Source organism: Ictidomys tridecemlineatus, unplaced genomic scaffold (genome assembly GCF_052094955.1).
Source record: "Ictidomys tridecemlineatus isolate mIctTri1 unplaced genomic scaffold, mIctTri1.hap1 Scaffold_85, whole genome shotgun sequence".
Taxonomy (NCBI): Eukaryota; Metazoa; Chordata; class Mammalia; order Rodentia; family Sciuridae; genus Ictidomys; species Ictidomys tridecemlineatus.
In genome coordinates, this window is record NW_027526100.1 from 71,130 (window position 1) to 86,262 (window position 15,133).

General features: G+C 41.1%; 1 pseudogene; it reads left to right on the forward strand.

Annotated features, from left to right (window-relative positions):
- The window catches only part of LOC144364799 (transport and Golgi organization protein 1 homolog), a 150,034-nt pseudogene that overhangs the window by 56,664 nt on the left and 78,237 nt on the right, over window positions 1–15,133 (forward strand).

A 15,133-nucleotide genomic window follows, 5' to 3' on the forward strand; every position in this document is an offset into this window, starting at 1 on the left:
TTGTCATGTTGCCTGAGGGTCACTCCCCGTAAACACTACTAGAGTTGGCAGTTTCTCCTTTTCTTCTTCTTGCCAGGGGCCATTGCGTCTTACTCTTCTCTCAGATGACCCAGATGTTGGATATTCTCCAGGACTATATGGACTGCAAAGGTGACTCCCCTTGGCCACTACATCATCTGAGAGTCTTAAGGGGTGTGGGAAGGTTACCGAGGAAAAAGTTAAAGACAAAGAAGGTGAAAAGGCTGAGGAGAGGGGACAGTGGTGTGTGAAGCAAGATCAACAGCAGGGTAGAGACGCATGGGCAGAAGTAACACCCACATTCTCACCAGGTGATGTAGGTGATGGGTATGGAGCAGACATTGTGAAAATGTTGAGTGGCTTCAAAAATGTGTGAGTCGAGTTTCAGCGACAAACACTTGCAGCGTCTCTCGACAGCTCAGCAGTTGTGTACTTATGCAGGATTAGTAAGAAAGGGAAGATAGATAGTATGGAGATCCCACAAATCAAGCAGAGGGAGGGTGAGAGCAGTTATTTCTGTGACAATAGGGGATGTAGGCAGTTACTTGAGAACTCTGCTTAATATATAATAAAATTGATGTGGGATAATGGGACAAAGCTTGAACAGGGGTTGATTTTTGAGCCTGTGGGAGAGTATCAGCCGCAGAAATAACTGTTTTAAAGTTTAGTTCGGAGTGGTCTCTCAGATCTACTTGATGCCCCCCAAGTACTGCAGTAACTGGACACTTCAGCTACTGGCACATTGAGGAATCTCGAGTACCAAAACATGAATTGAGATTATAATTCCCCTTCCTGACCTGATGCGTGGTGACAAGTGGAGAGCCCTAGAGCTTCACTAAAAAGCAGGTGCTGGGTCATCAGGCAGGCTCCCAAGCGCTTGTCTTACTGCTTGCCTAAGTCAGGATTGTGTCTCAGTAGTCACCAACTGCCAGTGTGTGGATATTTAGGGTGGCCTGGGAAGAGTCAAAACCAAATATTACCTATGCAAATGCCAAAGACTTTGGCTGCCTGTGGTTTTAAAACCCAGGATAGTGTGTTATGGTGATTTTTTTGGTGAAGTGATGAATTTTTTTTTTTTATTGGTTGTTCACAACATTACAAAGCTCTTGACTGAAGTGATGAATTGTTCCCCTAAATTTAGATCTTTCAGACTGGGGTTGTGGCTCAGTGGTAGAGCCCTTACCTGGCATGTGAGAGACACTGGTTTGAATCCTCAGTACCACATAAAATAAGAAACAAGATCAAGTTATAAAACAATTGAGATTTTTCCTTTGGGCTTTATTGAAAGTAGGGCAGGCTTGGGTGTGGAAAGGACAAATAGGCATTGGCTTAGGAATGACTCGATTATTTTATTTCCTAAGAGTCCTTGCAAAGAGTAAGGACCTGTGTGTGGTTGTTGTCTTCTCTACGTAAAGGCTACAGCTATGAGCGTGTGGACAGTTCTGTGAGAGGCGAAGAGAGACACGTGGCCATCAAAAGCTTTGGACAGCAGCCCATCTTTGTTTTTCTCCTGAGCACCAGGGCAGGTAAGCCTATGGGTGTTGAGGAAGCAGACAGTCATCCCACCACTGGTACATTTTCCCCTAATTCTCTGAAAGGAGAGGTTCTTACCAAGGAGTATTGAAAAAGGAGAGAATCGAAGCACTTACGTAGCCTAGTACTGGACTTCTCGTGTGGAGCTCTTTTCTGTTCAACCTGTGAAGCTGTGATCGTGAGAAGGGAGGCTGAAACCTGGGCCTGTTGGAAAGTAATTCTAATCCACTTAGACCACTGACCAGGAACGTCCTGTTTTGTTTTGTTTTTAATTTGGGGGAAAGTTTTATTCACATTCATTCATTCTCCTTTCTAGCCATGAATTTGGAAAATAAGATAATCTCTTTTCTAGTTTCCCTTCCTCCAGGAGTACCTCTGAAAGAGTGTTATAAAGTTTAATAAAGATTTGTTTAAAATGTGACTAGAGTGAAACTGACAGCTATTTATAATTATTATGGTATTGTCCATATGACTTAATCATAAATAAATGACACTTGTGGTTTTGCCAGTTGCTTTCACATAGTATTAAATAATTTGAAATCGGTTTGGGGAAATGGAATTTTTCTTACATTCTGAATCAAAAAACCCTAAATTAATTTTGAATTCATAGTCTGAGTTTCATGATCTTATTTTTTTGATGGTAATCCTGATGGAATAGATATAGGAACACAAACAGGAATTGTGTCCTTGATGATAAAGAGATTAATGTCTTTATGGAATGAAAGGTCATCCTTATGTAGAAAGCACTTAGTAAGTGCTTTGTACTATATGGGTCTATAAAAGAAGTGTTAGATATGACCCTTGAGTATCAGGAGATCATTTCTCTAGTGTGTGTCTTAAAGCCAATAATAAGATACAATCAGATTCCTTTGGTCCAGTCTCTTCCCAGGTCATATACCACACCCTGTCATTCAGTCCCATTGTCTCATGATTAGTCTTTGGGGAAGCTCAAAGGATGTGGTCAAAGGCATGGTCAGTGTTGGGAGAGGAATTCCATTTATGTGTTTAAGATTTTTTTTTTTTAGAGGAAGAGAGAGAATTTTTTTAATATTTATTTTTTAGTTATCGGCAGATACAACATCGTTGTTTGTATGTGGTGCTGAGGATCGAACCCAGGCCACACGCATGCCAGGCGAGCACGCTACTGCTTGAGCCACATCCCCAGCCCCGCGTTTTAAGATTTTATTTTTCATATTTAGAGAGCAAATAATGTTTGAAACATCTAAAATTAGTTAATCTCCTTGGAGGCCTCAGAGTAGATTATCTAGAAGCTGAAGCAGTCCTGGACATTAGCCTTTTTCACGCACTAACTGTCATACGTGCCATCGTGTTGTAGCTATACCTGTGCCGCGTTTTCATTTAATGTTTCCTTCCAGCTTTCCACGAGGTTGTTACCACATATTGCCGGCAGATGGCAGCGATAGCTTAGGAATATGTCCCAAACAACTAAATGCAGCTTAAAATATCTTTGGTGAGGAAGGGCTGCACTAGCCACTATTAACTCAAGAGAAAGATAATTTTTTTTAACTTTTTTAGTGATGACAAAGCAACTTTATTATTATTATTTTTTTAGAGAGAGAGAGTGAGAATTATTTATTTTTTTTAGTTTTCGGCGAGCACAACATCTTTGTTTGTATGTGGTGCTGAGTATCGAACCCGAGCCACACGCATGCCAGGCGAGCATGCTACCGCTTGAGCCACATCCCCAGCCCAAGAAAGATAATTCTTATGGAACACAAACACATTTTCAAATGATATGACTGCCTTGATAATTAGCATACAGTGGACAAAAAGGTTCTGGAGCCTGGCACATTAGTGCATGCCTACAGTTCCAGCTACTCAGGAGGCTGAGGCAGGAGGATGGCTTGAGCCCAGGAGTTCAAGGCCGGCCTGGGCAACACTGTGAGACCCTGTCTCTGTCCCAGGAGTAATGACCTCAGATTCTGGAATATGGGATGGAATCCTGACTGTTTTATCTTCTAGTGGTGCGACTTCAAATAAATCCCTTAATGTAGCTGTTTCCATTTCAGCATCTGCAAAATGAGAATAGTGCTAGCAAGGACACAGGGTTGTTGTGAGGGTTAAAAGAGTCAACACATGTAAAGTGCCATGAGCAGTGCTTGGCAGTAGTAAAATAGAAGTGTAGCTCTTATTATTGGGTATAACTTAGCCTTTCTCCGTATTCAGTCATTAGTATTTCTTTATTCCAACTTTGATTTTATAGGAAGACTTCAATGAGAACGTTCCTGCCTGGCTTGTCTTACATCCAGCCAGGAGTTAATAGTCCTGTAGAAAGGAACCCTTCATTCAGTTCTTGGAACAAGCCCTTTTAGGCCTGTTTTAGCAATGAGCTCCAACGACCCTGGCTAGAGTGTGTTCTGTACAGTTTCCACATTTATCAAAGAGAAGCCTGTGGTTTGCTTCTTAGTACTCTAAATTTCTGAACCCAAAGTGCTCTTTTGGCCTTTTCCTGCACCATTGGAGAAAGACCAGAGAGTTGTTGCATTGAGTGTTCTTGTCTTGAACTGATTTTACGACATCTTCTTTGATCAATGTGGAAACCAGTACAGGAAGACACTCTCAGGTTTTCTCCACTCAGAGGCAGGTATCATCTGCTCTAATCATAGCTAGTGTCAGGTCTTCCTACCTTGTTGAAGCTGCAAGTGTGGTCATGTGTGTTTCTTACTGCCCACTGCAGACCTCTCGTTGTTTTAAGATACATTTTTAGTTGTAGATGGGCACTGTTTTAGTCAGCTTTTTCACCTCTGTGACCAGAACCAACTGTGGAGGAGGAATGTTTATTGGAGGGCTCATGGTTTCAGAGGTCTTAGTCCATAGAAGGCCGACTCCATTCCTTGGAGCTCCAGGGGAGGCAGCATCATGGCTGGAGAGTGTGACTGAGGGTACCAGCTCACATCATGATCAGAAAGCAGAGAGAGAGAGACTCCACTGTCCAGATACAAAATATATACCCCTTATCCATGTGCCTGCTGAACCCCTTTTTCCAGCCACACCCACCTGTCCCAGTTACCACTCAGTTAATCCCATTAGCAATTCATTCACTGATTAGGTTAAAGCTATATCCCAGTCATTTCTCCTCCAAACCTTCTTGCATTGTCTCACATGTGAGCTTTTGGAGGACACCACATCTAAACCATAACAGATGATACCTTTATTTTATTTATTTTTATGTGGTGATGAGGAAGGAACCCAGTGCCTCACGTGTTCTATCACTTGTGTTTTATCACTGAGCTACAACTGCAGCCCCCAGACCTCTTATTTTTGTAGCTGTTTTCTGAAAGAACTTGTGTCCTTATTCACAGACTGTTTGAAGCAAAATCCAATCAAGGTTTTCAAACAAATATTAAATGTCTTCGTGCAATTAACTTAAGCATCCTTTTCTTCTGCTTACTTCTCATTCTGTTATATTTGATAATTAAATTTTCCCAGTTCACACAATGAAAGGTGAGGTAGCACTTTTGACCACTGTAGGGTGGTCAAAACCTGAAGTTTGGGGCAGAAATTTCAGTTTGAAGGATGAAACCAGTCAGTTGGAGTGATTTCAGATTTTCAGTAGGACCCAGTCCTGCCTTGTGTGTTTTCTAGTTCCTTATTTGTGTGTTGCTGATCATGCTCCTTTTTTGTATGGTTTTTAGGTGGAGTTGGCATGAACTTAAAAGCAGCAGATACTGTTATTTTTTCTGACAGTGATTTTAATCCTCAAAATGACTTGTGGGCAGCTGCCAGAGCTCACCGAATTGGCCAGAACAAGTGAGTGAGTTAGTCATTGGCACCTTTCTGCTCTGTTGGCTTGCAGCTGTGGATTGGGGAGGAAGGTGGACCATGTAGTCCTGACAACAGTGCCACGTTGGAGTTAGAGTCCACTGGGTTTGAACCCTGTTGTGCTGCTGGCTTGTAGAATCATGTTGGTGGATCAGTGGTCCCATGATCAGTTCAGACTCACTTTGTTGAAAAGAACAGTTAAATTCCAAAATGATTAGAAGAAACTTAGAATTTATTTAGTTCATGTTTCTCACGTTAGATCCTAATTCAGTTTAAAAATGAAGTTAAAGCCAGTGGGTGCACATGCCTGTAATCATTATCAGCATGGGAGACTCAAGCAGGAAGATCAAGTTTAAAGCCAACCTTGCAACTTACCTAAACCCTGTCTCAAAACTTTTTTTTAAGGCTAGGATTATAACTTCAGGGTAAAGCTCTCCTAGGTTGGGTTCCCAGTATCACAAAGAGGAAACAAAGTTGTGTTCAGCTACCCTTTGACTTGAGGTAACATGCCTGCCAGGGGTTATCCTGGCTACAGATGAAGGCCCAATAATGGTCACTTCATCTTCCTTCCTCTTCCTCTTTTGGGGAAAAGTTCAGAAAGAAGTTGAGGCCAGATTTCTCTAACAAATGCTCAGGTCCCAATGAGCAGTGTCCTTTTCATTGTTCCCTGAATGTGTCATTTGGTTTTGCTTCCTTTTGGGTGTATTTTCCTGGCATGCTTTTTTCCCCAGCTTTGCAGACTTCTAACACTGCTCTCATTTGACTCCTGTACAGGGCTGTGAAAGTGATCCAGCTGATTGGCCGAGACACTGTGGAAGAAATAGTTTATAGGAAAGCAGCCTCCAAACTGCAGCTCACCAACACAATCATAAAAAGAGACCATTTTACTCTGGGAGCCCAGAAACCTTTGGCTGATCCTGACCTCCAGGTAAAATGTGTTCTTTTTAGAGTCTCATGATTTATAACCAGTACTATCTTTGGATGAGAATGCAAATAAAAGATGAGAATAAAATAAAAGCATTAACCACCCATTGTTGCAAATTACACATTTTTTTCATTGGCCTAATTCTTACCCTCTCAGTACCTAACTACATGCAAGGTGCCATACAAGCTAAAAATGAAGGTGGCATTTAAAGGCAGAGAAAATAGAATAAAGAGAATGAGCTTTGAACCATCTAACTTGGATTGAAATTCACATCTTATCCCTTATTGGATGTATGACTTTGAGCATGTATCTGAACATCAAGAATCTAATCTCTTTATGGCTTCTAAAGATGAGTGTGCCACGAGTTACCTCAGAGAGAATTTGTTTAAGTTCTTTTTTTTTTCTTCCTTTTTTTTAAATCAGTGATGATTAGTTCCATAGCTCCTCTTTAATCCCAGACGCTTTGAGTAGTGACTTACAGTACTCATTCCATACTCAGAGATGAGTGAACAAGATTAGGAATTCAAAATTATGCCATAGGATATAGGGATGAAAGCACTAGAGTTAATTTGTTGAAGAAGGAAAAATTAGATGGGAGTCAAATGCTGTCTTAGAATATCCTAGAGAACTCTCTTTTGGTAGGAGGTTTAGAGTTATTCCTTAGCAGCAGCCTTTGAGATAAAATTGAACCTATATTATAATATACCCCAAGTCCTTCTGAGGGATTAGATGCAGAGAGATCAACCCCTAGTATCTAGTATGATTCAAGCATGAAGAGAGTAATAAATGTCTGAGAAAAGGTAGTAGCTGTGGGAAAGTCTGCTGTAGGAAACTGCAGAGAAATGACAGGAGTTGGCTATTGTTTTGAGGCAGGCAGTGAGAGAGAGCAAGTTCCAAGATGGCTTTAAGCCTTTAAGCCTGAAAGATGAGAGTAGAAAGTAGGAAGATAGGGATAGAAATTAGAAAGATGAAGATAATGTAGGCTTTAGTCAACAGAATTTGTAGTAAAAATCAATATACATTATTGTTAGAGGGAGACTCAGAAAAGAAAGGAATTAGAAAAATTTGCAAGAAAAAACAGGCTTTAAAAGGATCAGCTTATCAAACAAAAAATTCAAGAGGTATATGAAAGGGAAAAAATTACACAGTATTACAAGCAGAATCATCAAATTTACAACTAGCCCAAGCATGAGTTTAAAAATGGCAGTTTTCTCACATCTGTATCTTTACACATCAGCATTGCAGACAGGGAAGGCGCTGTTTTTGTTAGGGAGTCACTCACCTGCAGGAAAGGGTCACAGATTTGGGGGTACTAGAACCCGAAAGAAGAACCCTAGGTTTTGTTTGTTTGCTTGACTTTAGTTTATCTTAGAGAGTAACTGGAGTCTTTGGCCTTTTGTGTTTTGAGTCTTCTGCATGCTCATCTGTCATGGTGGCCGGGCAGGCTGTGCATTTATTTTCACACTATTGAAGAGGCAATTTCAAATGGAAGGTGAAAGCTTGAGAGAGAGGTGCGTGTACACTGTAGGTGTCTAAATATACTTCTTTACAGGACCTTTGGAGAGGAGCTCATCATGGGCTGTTGTGAAGGCACAGGCGTCAGGAGTTAGAGGAGATGCTTCCCCAGTGGAGGGAGCTCCAGGCATTCAGTCAGGGGTTTCCCTGTGGCATTAGCTGCTAGCACATCATTGTGAAATGCACAGGCACAAACTCTGCCATGGGACCAGATCCTGGGGCCAGTACAAACTATGGGCTGGTGGAGAGGACCTCGGTGGGACTTCCTGCCCAAGCCATGGCAAGAAATCACACTCTGGTTCTGTCTTGATTCTTTCCTCCCCACCAGACTGTGAGTTATTTATGGTTGCCAGGAACAAGGGTGATAACTCACTGCCTTGTCTCAAAATACAGCAGGACATTTTTTTAAGTTATTAAAAGAATCTAATAGTAAAAGACGTGGTTCTGGTTTGATAAATCTAAGCAGTATAGAGCAGTGAAGTCCTGAAAAAGTAAAGCAGGTTCCTTGTTTTAGAAGGAGAACACAACAGAAACAGAGAACAGATAAAGATGCGGTGAACACTTATTGAATGCGTACTGTGTGCTAAGCATTGTGTGATGTGCACTTTTTCCAGTTGTTTTAGAAGAATAACAAAAAAATGAGATAGACGTTGTCTTTACCTCCATCTTAAGAAATTTTCCAAACATCAGATTCATGACTCTAATCCGAGCACTCTTTAACTTCCAACTACATGCTCTTAGTTACTATAATAAAGTGGTTTTCATTTAAAAAATGGGTAGTTCCTTAAAGACATGTTGTGAGTGAGCAGTAGCGAGGGAAGCCAGGAGACATAGTCCAAGGAGTGGAAGAGGGAAGGGTCCCAGTATGGACTGAGCCTCATCATAAATACTTGGCTTTCTTCTGTTTTGGGTACTAAATGCCAAAGCCATTTGGCTTGGTTATATATATGTACACCAAAGTTAAATATAAATATAACAGGTATGGTTTTGCTTAGTTTTTGTCATAGTTTTCATCTCAGGTATTTTCAAGCTAAAGTTTCCAAGTTACAGAATAGGCAATCTAGAGATAATTAACCAAATCTAAAAGGGCAAAATGAAAATGAAGTCCCATGATGTGGATCCCAATTGGTTCAGAATTCCTAAGAGATAGTACTTAGAGAGGTGGAGAGTTGCAAGTAGCAAATGAAAGCCAGGTAACACTATCTAAGATTCTGGTTCCTGTAGCCATAGGAAGTAGGCTGAATATATCCCCTAGGGGGAGCAAGAGGGCAGGATGGGGAGTGCCGCAGGACTATCCAGGGAGATTGAAATTGAGAAAGGGCTTTTGGGTCTGGTGATCAGGGTGGTTATGGTTTTGCCAAAGTGGGTCTCATAAACCACTGTAGTATCAAAGCGGCTTGGCAAGGACAGGTGGCAGCTCATGGTGAGATGAGGTATTCAGTGGCACCTTCTCTTTATAAGAGTTTGGCAGTGGGAGAGGTAAGAAGGTAGCCAACAGGTTCTCTGAGTTCTCTCAGGACTGCTGGAAGTGCCTGTAAAAAATGCTGGTGAGAAGTGCTATAGAAGATGCTGGAATCATTTTATCTGCCCCCACTCCTCAAAAAAATTGGAGGCCCAAATTTTTTTTGGTATTGTAAATAATTGTCAAAGTCAACATCTCTGACCATCATTTATCACCTCTCTGCTTATTCCTCATCCAACTTCAAAACAGCCTGGCAGGTGTCATTTGTGATGGAAGAGAAGAAAATCCATCAGGGAAAGAATTACCTGGTATCATTTAGACACTTAGCAAGTCACACATCCTCATCTGTGTTTTCATGAGAACTAACTGGGTCTCTCGTTTTCTTCATTCAAGTTGAGTGACATACTGAAATTTGGCTTGGATAAACTGCTGTCCTCTGAGGGGAGCACCCTGGAGAAGGGAGACCTGGAGTCCATCCTGGGAGAGACAGAGAATAGCCAGTGGGCCTCTGATGCCCTGCCTGCAGCTGGAGGAGGGATCAGAGAGCAGGAGGAAGGAAGTGAGTTGGGGTTAGGTGAGCCAGTGACTCCATCACCTCAAGGTAGGGTGTGAGTGAGATGCGTCCCCACGGGAAGTCTGGGACCTTTCTTTCCTACCCAGCCCTGTAGTCATCTGATGACATTCTTAAGGCTTCCTGGTCCAAGAACTGCCAGAGTAATCCTTGTTCCCTTGAAGCTGGACTTTGAATCCAAGTGATGGTATTAATGTTTATGGTCCTATCAGTCTCAAGGATTAAATTTGAACCTTTTCTCCCTTGACGCAGACATCTTCTCTGGAGTTTATTTGGTAAACCTCCTATCTTTATGATGGTGCTTTGCACAGTGATTCCTCTTCTCAATAGTAGAATGTTTTTTAAATTGCAACTGATATTTATGGACATTTATTGTGTTCATCAACAGTACTACTATGTCATGTGCTTTAGGTCGTTTAAGACCCATGAGGTGGGGGGCTGGGGTGGTGGCTCAGTGGTAGAGCACTCACCTCGCACGTGCAAGGGCCTGGGTTCAATCCTCAGCACCATATAAAAACAAAAGTAAAAATAAAGGCATTGTGTCCAACTTCAACTAAAAAAATACATATTAAAAAAAAGACCCATGAGGTGTAGGAGATCATTTTGTCTTCCTTTTTCTTTTTTCTCAAATTTGGTGTCCCCCCCTTCTCTCTCTCTCTCTCTCTCTCTCTCTCTCTCTCTCTCTCTCATATATATATATATATATATATATATATATATATATATATATATATATATATATAATTTAGTTGTAGATAGACAGCATGCCCTTATTTTATTTTTTTAATGTGGTGGCTAAGGATCGAGCCCAGTGCCTCACACATGCTGAGTAAGCACTCTGCCACTGAACTACAACCCTAGCCCCAATATTTATCTTTTTGTCCATTTTCTGTTCTGAAATATTTGAATTTCAGACTTGAAAGGGTTTTTTTTTTGTTTCTCATGATTATTTTTAAAATGACTGTTCTCCTGTATCAGCAAGAGGGAGTCAGTATGGGCTGGTGTGAGAGGGTTTTACGGACCTTTTAAAACATTTTTATTCATATATGACAGCAGAAAGCATTATAATTCTTATACATATAGAGCACAATTTTTCATATCTCTGATTGTATACACAGTATATTCACACCCAGTTCCTGTATTCATACCTGTACTTTGGATAATAATTATCACATTCCACCATCATTAATAACCTCATGCCTCCTCCCTTCCCCTCCAACCCCTCTGCCCTATCTAGAGCTTGTTGTTCCTCCCATCTCCCACTCTCTATCCCACTATGAATCAGCCTCCTTATATCAAAGAAAACATTCAGCATTTGGTTTTTTGGGATTGGCTAACTTAGCATTATCTTTTCTAACTCCATCCATTTACCTGCAAATGCCATGATTTTATTTTCTTCTATTGCTGAGTAATATTCCATTGTATGTGTGTGTGTGTGTGTGTGTGTGTGTGTATACACACACACACACACACACACACACACACACCCCACAGTTTTTAATCCATTCATCTATTGAAGGGCATCTAGGTTGGTCCCAGAGTTTAGCTATTGTGAATTGTGCTGCTGTAAACATTGATGCATCTGTGTCCTGTAGTATACTGTTTTTAAGTCCTTTGGATATAGATTGAGGAGATGGACAGCTGGGTCAGACGGTGGTTCCATTCTCAATTTTCCAAGGAATCTCCATACTGCTTTCCATATTGGCTGCACCAATTTGCAGTCCTATCAGCAGTGTATGAGTGTGCCTTTTTCTCCCACATCCTCGCCAACACTTATTGTGGTTTGTATCCATAATAGCTGCCATTCTGACGAGTGAAATGAAATCTTAGAGTGGTTTTGATTTGCACTTCTCTAATAGCTAGTAATGATGAACATTTTTCATGTATTTGTTGACTGATTGTATATTATCTTCTGAGAAGTGTCTGTTCAGGTCCTTGGCCCATTTATTAATTGGGTTATTTATTTATTTTTTTTTTGGTGTTTAGCTTTTGAGGTTCTTTATATACCCTAGAGATTAGTGCTATATCTGATGTGTGAGGGGTAAAGATTTGCTCCCAAGATGTAGGCTTTCTATTCACCTCACAGATTTGTTTCTTTTGCTGAGAAGAAAGAAACTTTTTAGTTTGAGTCCATCCCATTTATTGATTCTTGATTTTAATTCTGGCACCAAAAGAGTCTTATTAAGGAAGTTGGAGCCTAATCCCACATGATGGAGATTAGGGTCTACTTTTTTTTCTATTAAACGCAGAGTCTCTGGTTTTATTCCCAGGTCCTTGATACATTTTGACTCGAGTTTTGTGCATGGTGAGAGATAGGGGTTTAATTTCATTTTGTTGCATATGGATTTCCAGTTCTCCCAGCACCATTTGTTGAAGATGCAATCTTTTCTCTAGTGCATGTTTTTGGTACCTTTGTCTAATATAAGATAATTGTAGTTTTGTGGGTTAGTCTCTGTATCCTCTGTTCTGTACCATTGGTCTACCAGTCTGTTTTGGTGCCAATACCATGCTGTTTTTGTTACTGTTGCTCTGTAGTATAGTTTAAGGTCTGATATAGTGATGCCCCCTGCTTCACTCTTCTTGCTAAGGATTGCTTTAGCTATTCTGGGTCTCTTATTTTTCCAGATGAATTTCATGATTGTTTTTCTATTTCTATGAGGAATGTCATTGGGATTTTGATTGGAATTGCATTAAATCTGTATAGCGCTTTTGGAAGTATGGTCATTTTGATAATATTAATTCTGCCTATCCAAGAGCAAGGTAGATCTTTCTATCTTCTAAGGTCTTTTTTTGATTTCTTTCTTTAAGGTTCTGTAATTTTCATTATATAGATCTTTCACCCTTACTGAGATTCTTAATTCAAGAGTTCCTTCTAGCCTGGCACAGTGGTGCACACCTGTAATCCCGGTGACTCCAGAAGCTGAGGATCATGAGTTCAAAGCCAGCTTCAGCAAAAGCGAGGCACTCAGTGAGAACCTGTCTCTATTAAATACAAAATAGGGCTGGGGATGTGGCTCAGTGGTTCATGCCCCTGAGTTCAATTCCCAGTACCTCCCTCCCCACCCCATCCCACCCACCACAAAAAAGAGTTCTTTTTCTCATCAATACAGAGAAGCACAGTGGCTTCAGTAGGGTGCTTCCTTTACTGGTAGGGAAAGGGCTGGGTGAGGCTTTTGGTTTTGTCCTTCTGAATTTTCTCCCATTGCTTCTCTCTTTCTCCCTGCCATAGACTGTCAAAGGCTGTCTGCATTACCCCTTTCTCACCCGAGGGCAGAGCGTCCCTAGATGTCTGACTGCGTCTCCTTCCAGCCCTTCCTTTGAATTCCTAAGCAGCCACTGCTCTGAACTACCAATCTCAGTCATCCTGGGGTGACCTCATTCTGGAAGATGAACTTCATCTGTCTGGCACTGCTAGAGCCCCACTGTCCTGCTCCTGTGCAGTCTCTGTCTGCCTCCCCAGACCAGTGAGGGCTTCAGAGCTCAGCTGGTTTGGGATGTTCATTCTCTGTTTACCTCAAGTGGAAGTTTATAGTAGTTCCCGACTCCTAATTTTGTGGTAGGCTTAGATTAGGGGTGGTTTCATTATCCTTGTTGACTGGTGTGGTTTTTATGGAATATATGGAGAATTCAAAATCTAGGCAATTGGCATTATTTTACAGAACACAGTTCTTGGACTTTTCTTGTGTTTTATCTTTAAAATTTGTTATGATACTATCACATTTATATTCTTCAAGAACTCTTGTTCTCAGCTTGTTGTTTTAATCGTATCCTATTCCCATTTCAAGGATATAATATCCTCCCCGAGGACATTTATTATAGCTTTTTAAAATATATCTCAGGGAGGATATTTATTATATCTTTTCAGAAAGTGTTACCCTGCCCACTGTATTATCTCTTTTTCCTCTATTTGCTTTTCCTTCTTCCTCCTCTTTTTAAAAGTTTTGTTTTGGAGTCTCTCGTTCTTGTTAGCAGTTTATCTGAAACATCTGGTGTCCTCTGATCATCGTGCTGGTGAAATTCCCCAAAGCTGACAGGCAGCTCTGTTGTGAACAGGTGGGTGGCCTTTGGGCCTCATGCCAACAGCACTGGTTGGCAAGCCAGCTCTTGCACTGGGGGAGTCAGATTTGAAGATTTCACTGGACAACTCATTGTATCCTAAGACGAGTCCTATACCATTACAGTGAAATTGGTGGTTTAAATTGGAAAGACAGGGAGCTGAGGGCACATGGTGCTCTTGGTGTTTGGTGTGCTGATCCTCTCAGTTCCTCCATACTGTGGTGCCTGTGCTTGTGCATCTGAGTTTTTGGAGGACTGAAAGGGTTTCAGTTCCTGCAGTCAGCCCCAGCTAGATACCAGTGTTTTGGTTCCACAGCTCTTTTGAATCTGTTGTCCTCTTCTTATCCACTTTTTATCTTCCAAAGAATTCGTGCACTGTTTCATCTACCATTGCCTCATATATCTTTTTAGAAATCTGTGTATTGTCCTTTTGCTGTTTCGGGTGAGAGAAAAAATAGATGTGTGTGGTCATATTTTTAAGTTGTATTTGGTTACCTTAGTACCAAGTTTCCACCCTTTTCTGTACTCATCTAGATTGACTTTATTTACTAGAACAAAATAAAATTGCAGTGTTTTCAGAAAGATAATTATGTATCTCAGTCTACCTACAAAAAAAGTTACATTTTTGCAGACAGTTTAACTGTTGGATTCTCTACTTGGATAAAAATTTGGAATGTTGTCTTCGATGACTGTCTTGATTCTCTTTGTGGTAGATGGTTCCTCTGGCAGGACCCAGATGAGGGTCTAGACCTGTGGGCTCCAGCTGCCTCTTCGAAACAGAGTGAAGACATAAAGCATGGTTAAAAATAAGAAATGAATATGAAAGAGGAGTAGTTAGAGCAGCCCATTCACAATTAAGTATAAAGTAAGGTTGCTTTATCTTTAATGCCATGTTTTTTAAAAAGCACAGTTATATGGTAAGCTGAGCATGCCCAGAAACCTGCCTTGGGAGCATGCGCAAAACCTAGCCCCGCCCAACTCCTCCTTTGAAGGTGGAAGTGGAGTTGCCCTCCCCTTGAGCCGGTACTGGTTAATGGAAGTGAACCAGGAACTGAAAATAGGCTACTGCCTTCCCATTTGTTTGGCCAGCGATTTACATCATTCTGTCTCATCCAGAAGGTGTAAGATTTCCATTGCAAATAGAGATTGTGGAGAGGGGTCAGCAGCTGGACTAGGGGAGTAAGATGTTACTTTTCCTGGTGGTCCTTTGGATTTTGCTTCGCTTTCCAACGCCCTGTGCAAACGGAAGCATGGCTGATGGTTCTTAGGA